Raw genomic sequence first — 6,007 nt, 5'->3', positions numbered from 1 at the left:
GATTCACATTTATCTGTACAGTGCAAATTAGTTTGTGGGGAAATCCCAACGAAGGATAAAATTTCCGGGACACAACCGCGCGTAGCCACGAAGCTACAAAACTGTACACCTTCGTCGGTAACGCGAATCTGTGACGCGGTTGCTGGCGAAATGTAATATGCAGTAATCCATAGACTGCTTCGGGCTGTGTTTGTTAGAATGAGCATTTGCAGGCGCCAGTGAGCAGTCTTCTTTCGAGAAGTAAAAAATGTGCGAGTCGTGTTGATAGCGACGATTTATACTGGCATCCGCTTCCAAACGGGGCTGGGTAATCAGATATTTTACACGCGCATAGCAGTCTAGAATTGAGCCTATCACTCTCTCGTGCTTTCTTGCTTCATTAAAGCCTCTATCTCCATATTCGGTTGTGAAAGCTGCGCCTCTCGGTGGTGAAGGGGCCAGACCCGGGCTAATCTTCCTATTAGTATCTAACTTTTATCTTTATCTCTACTGAAACAACCATTTTGCTTTCTTGCTGCGGGGTTTGTGCGGCTTTTCTGTAATTTATATTTGGGCTACCACGTTAAGTGGCCTCACGCTATCCTTGAAGAATACAAGACGACGTAAGCGCCATGCGGTAAACACGAGAAGAAACTGCGCGCTTGAAGAAGACCGATGAAGACGAAGTCGAACAACCTTCCAAATTTTTCTAATTTAGTAATCCTTCATTAGTTCTTATGAATATCAATACGCTCAAATCCCCAATTCCTGGACTTCCCCCCTCTATATAGGTGCGTACCATATCTTGTACGATCATTATCAGCACCGTCATCGTCATCAATTGTCATAATAACACATTCATTAACCTTATGTTCATCACTCGCTGCCAATAACGATTCTACCATGTTGCATGCATTCCATTCCAGATAAAATTAATAGGACTTATGTGGGTACATGATTTTTTATGAGAAAAAAAATGGCAGATAGCCTGGCAAGAGCGGGCCTCGTGGCGAAGTTCTCTCGGTACTTCCAGCGTCAGCATACATTACTGCAGCAAGATCACGCTATCATGCTTGACGTTTTAAGCCCAACTATAACAAAATTTGCAGAGTATCGACACCTACAATGCATTGGCCCAGAAATGTCTTTCAACCTAGTGAAATTGAAGTAATTTTCACTCGATTACAGTGTCAAATACCTTTGTACTTTTATCAACACATGGATGATCTCGTTCCCTCAACGCTGCGTGTTTTCTTTTCTGTGGTGAAGATATGACAATAGGTCATTTTGTTTCTTATTCTATCACTGAGTAATAGTTCAGCGGAAACCCGCTATAATGGGTTTTCATTTTCCCTTGAATTATTCTATCACTGCTTCACAAATTCAAGGGAAAACATTTTAGAAACAGCGTCTAGGGAAATTGCAGCAAATGTTTCCATTCGTGAAGTTATTTCTTTCGGAGGCTCCTTTGTTGCGCAATTTCGCAAGGATACTGCTGAGGCGTTGCGATTATAATTGTTTAGATAGGTTCGTTAGTTAAATTTCTAATTCTCATGTTATTTTCTATTCCTTTGATTCTTCCCTACTTATTGGAGCTTTTTTTTTCCTTGGAGTTGCTAATTGCCTTCTAATTCCGTTCGAATCTTCACGAATCTTAGAATTATATAGTGGTTATGAGCCACAAACCGAGCGCAAACAAACAAACAAACAAAAAGACGGAGCAGACGCGCTGAATCATTGCCGTTACGTGTACCAAAAGCAGGCCTAATTTTAGACAACCAGTACAAGTGGGAAGTCAACGTGCTAGAACGCTGAAAATGCGCGGACACCAGCTCTACGCCGTGCACAGATGTTGGGCGGGCGTGAGCCAATCATGGCAGATGCTGCCACGATCTCACTCTGTGGGTTCAGTATTTCCCCACTGCTGTAGCATGGGCAGAGTGTATTGAGAGGTATAGCATCCTGGAATTAATGCCGCTCCGTTTACCGGAAGTTTTAACCATCACGGCAGAATTAAACTTTTTTTTTTTCAAATCTCGCAAACCATCTTGGGGTTCCAGCTGCTGACGGTGCCGGCTGACGCGGGCGGGCATCAAAACGACCAAGTTGAGTGAACCCATCAAAGCTATTCGCTGCGAAGGGAAACGTGGTGCTCAAAAGAAAGTTTAGCAGTTGAAGGACAGAAGCCCGTGGTCTGCAGTTTGAAACCGAGACCAACAGCTTTTCGCGGCGGTCGCTCAACAATCTGAGCTGTAACCAGGAGGGTAGCAAATCGCCAGAGCGAGTTGATGCCCTGCACTTACAATGCACAAGTACTTTCGAAACCGGAAACATTGAAGACAAGGAATAACCTTGATGACAAGGAGGAGACTGTCCTGCAACGATGCTACTCTCTCACGTGGATGACAACTTGTTTTCAATAATATATATATATATATATATATATATATATATATATATATATATATATATGGGCCCAATCCGAAGTGGAGGTTGAAACTCATTCTTGTGTTTGTGTGAACATGATGTGAGCACCCAATGCGACCGACCAATTTTCGGGGTCTACAGGCGTACCGGTGTTGCGGCACTTAGCCGGGCTTGTATAGCAGCGAATAAGTTTCTGCAAGAGCAAAAGGCTTCGTAACAAGGTACATTCGTACGCCGAAACGCACTAGAAGAATGTTGAAACAAACCTTGTATGCCGCAAATAATAAACGACATTTCACGAACCCATGACAATCTTAGAGACAAATTGCGACTGTAGCATGCGCTTCAATTTATTATCGATAAGAAGAGGTAGGTGATTGACATTTAATTAAGCGCGCTCCGTCGTAACGCGTGGTAATTGCGCATGCATACGCCAATTAGGCGCTGAAATTAGGGCCAGCGCTAAGATTAGGCGCTCAGACGGCTAATTGCCAGCACTTTTTCTCACCCGCCGATGCGAGGAGATGCGCTTCCCTCTAATTAGTTCGCACACTCTTCCTCTTTATTTCTTGTTCATGATTCTTCTTTCGTGTACCATGACTAGAGCAGCTTCGCCAATGAACAAAGGCCGGCCTACACGTCACCTGCAGACGCCGCCCGCAAGAAGCTATTGACAATTCGCACCGGGACCAGCGAAAGAAGACCGCGACAATTCCGGAGTCACAACTGAACATAGAAAACTGCAGCGGCCGAAATTGGACGTCCCACTATAGAGTCGGTAGGGTGTTCGGAAATGGAACAAAAGCGGAACAAAGCTTACACGGACCATATTCTGATGAAAGAGATATACATAAGAACGTAGAAATAAAAGAGCACCTATAGATTAGAGTTCGAAGTTGCCTCTTGTGCCACCAGCAAACATTTTTAGCTACTAAATACCTGGCCAATTATAAGATGTTACATAGTGAAGTTTAATATATTAACCGTTTCAGGAGACCAATCAGCATGTCATGAAGCAACGCGTCATTGCTCGGGTCTTCTGGAGGGCCGTGCATGTCGCATTTCGCGGCTTTAGAATAGGCCGTTCAACGTTTTCTGGCCACTGTTCGAGGGGCCGCTTCGCGCGGATACTCGTAGTTGCCGGTGCATTTTGCTTTGGCGTAACCGCTGCGAGGCAGTTGCCGCCGGCGGTTGTCGTCGCGCTCTTTTTCCCATCCTAGAGGGGCTTCGTACCCAGCTTTTATATGTTTTGTCGGGCGAGATCTTTTGCCTCGGCGAAGAGGAATTCCTCCGGCAACGGTCCTGTTCCTTCATGTTTGTCTCTGATGGGCGAATGAAGCATATGTTTTACTGCCTGCCTGTCTGTTCTTAGTAAGCGAATGCGCCCGTTCCTATTAGTAGCAATGCCATGTATATATATATATATATATATATATATATATATATTGAATGTACATATTCATGGCACATTTCGCTGTATGCCACTAGAGCATACCATCTACATCTATGTTAACCCATCGTCGGTCGCATATTCATTGTACACGCGTGCACATCTGCTACGCATCATTTGTACCTGTTGCTGCATAAATGTGAGTAACTGTGTAAATCCGTGTCAGTGATGTTTGTGGACTTCTCTTTCGTGATTGTTGTAGAACTATGCAGTGCACGGGACTCGTATCTTAGAGGCCGTGTACATAGTATAAAGTGTATTTAATTGTTATTGGCATTTATTCTTCTTTGGAGGAATAAGTGCCGCATAGCCGACCCTCAGATTACATACGTTTATTCTCCTTTTATCTGTCTCTTTCATATTGTTTTATTTCTAATTAACCTTTATTGTTTTTCACAATACACAGAAAAGCAACCAGTTGAATACGCAACAACTAAGATAATAGAACCTATGTACGTTAAAAGACCACTTTTGTTTGCCGAGGGTTTGCGGATTAATTTCAATCAATCAAAATGATTTTTCGTAGGCAAATGGTTTTGAGTTTTCCAGTATTCAAAATGAAAGCCTTGCCGCTGGCGAGGCCGTGGTTATCGTTTCCTGTATTATCCGTTCACCTCCTGCGTCACGATTTTTTAGTTCGCTTCCTCTGCCTTTATTATTCCATGCTGTTCTCGAACAACATATAATCAAAGGATGCTGCCACGTTTAGCGAAAATAATGGAGCGATATAAAGAAATTACGGTGAACAACGAGTTAAGTATACACGCACCAGTACTCCGGGCGTTATTTAAGACTTCGCTGGCAGTCGGAGGGAGGACGCGCCGTCCCACTCCGCCTCATGAGGGTTGTGCAGCGTGGTGAAGCCGACTTTACTGGCGCCAGCTGATCGGGATACACAACCAGAAGGAAGTGCTCGACCGTATGTCCACACTTAATCCCCTAACCTCCCCGTGAGCGGATACACCCTACACGTGTAATTACGGTTGGCTTAGCGGCGCACAACGGGCTCGCCTTTATCATTTCTCAGAGTGTCGATGAAGGTTCCCGCTCCCGAAAGACTGGCGTGACCCGCTACGGCGTTCGCGGCATTGCAGTGAGCCAGCGAGGTGGAGTGCAGGCGTCTCTTCAGCCTGCGAAGTACCATTGATCTGTTCGGGGTGGTCCATAGGGGAGTCGCCTAAGCGTTCCATGGCTATTACGTGGCCTCGGAACTATGCCTTTTTATCAGTGTAAGAGGAGAGATGGCTGCGCAGACAAACTCCCCAGCAGTCGGCGGCACGCAAGGCGATCGATGAGCCGGCACGTACTTGCAGGTCGCATGTTCGGAATCAATCGTGGCCCAACATTCTGCGTGGGACAGCACGCACTTTTCTCGTCTTATTGTGAAAGTCCGGTGACTGTTTACCGTCGTTTCGTGTGAAAGCGTAGCTTCTTAGCTTGAAATTGCATGCACAAGGGCCACCTGCTAGTGGCTATGTGCTGCTCAGCTCGATCTAGCTAGTTCGGTCCCAGAAGCACTGTTGAGCAACACTGGAGATGAATAACGACAGATATTTGAATGCCTTAACCGGCAAAGTCTCAGGGTAGGTTGGAAGATTTATAGGTAGAAGATTAAGACAATGCTAAATAAATTGGCAAGAAAACTATATTTCTTTCCTGGCTGATATCCCCTCGAAAATTGTGCAAGAGTGCAGTTATCAAGGCCACGTAGTTGCAAGGGACCTTTCAAAAGGGAATTCCCAGATGAACAAAAAAAAAAGGCTTGGAATGCATGTGGCACAAACTTTCAACTCATGCCCGGTAGTTACCGTTATCCTTGAAAACAGTGGTGTAATGCAGTGTTCACGTAAGGCGGCGATTCATAAAGCTAAATGACAAATAGGTCTATTAGGCGCCTAGAATTAGTATCTATAGAAGAAGAATCCCGGCGTATCTCGCGCGTATGTGGAAATCCCTGATAAGCAAAGATTTCTTTAAACTTTACAGAAACTTTACAGAAACTTTGCATCGTCTCGATTTCATCGCAAATGTCAATTTGACGTCCATTTTGTGTACTTCATTCACTTCTTTCTCCATGCACACTTCTTTGCTTCTCTATGGCTGACGTCTTCAATTTTCTATTGCCGACTTCGTCCCTTTTCTGTAGCCCAA

The sequence above is a fragment of the Dermacentor silvarum genome, chromosome 5 (assembly GCF_013339745.2).
Source record: "Dermacentor silvarum isolate Dsil-2018 chromosome 5, BIME_Dsil_1.4, whole genome shotgun sequence".
In the NCBI taxonomy this organism is placed as follows: Eukaryota; Metazoa; Arthropoda; class Arachnida; order Ixodida; family Ixodidae; genus Dermacentor; species Dermacentor silvarum.
The sequence above is the reverse complement of the archived record's forward strand: the minus strand, read 5'-3'. Positions refer to the sequence as shown.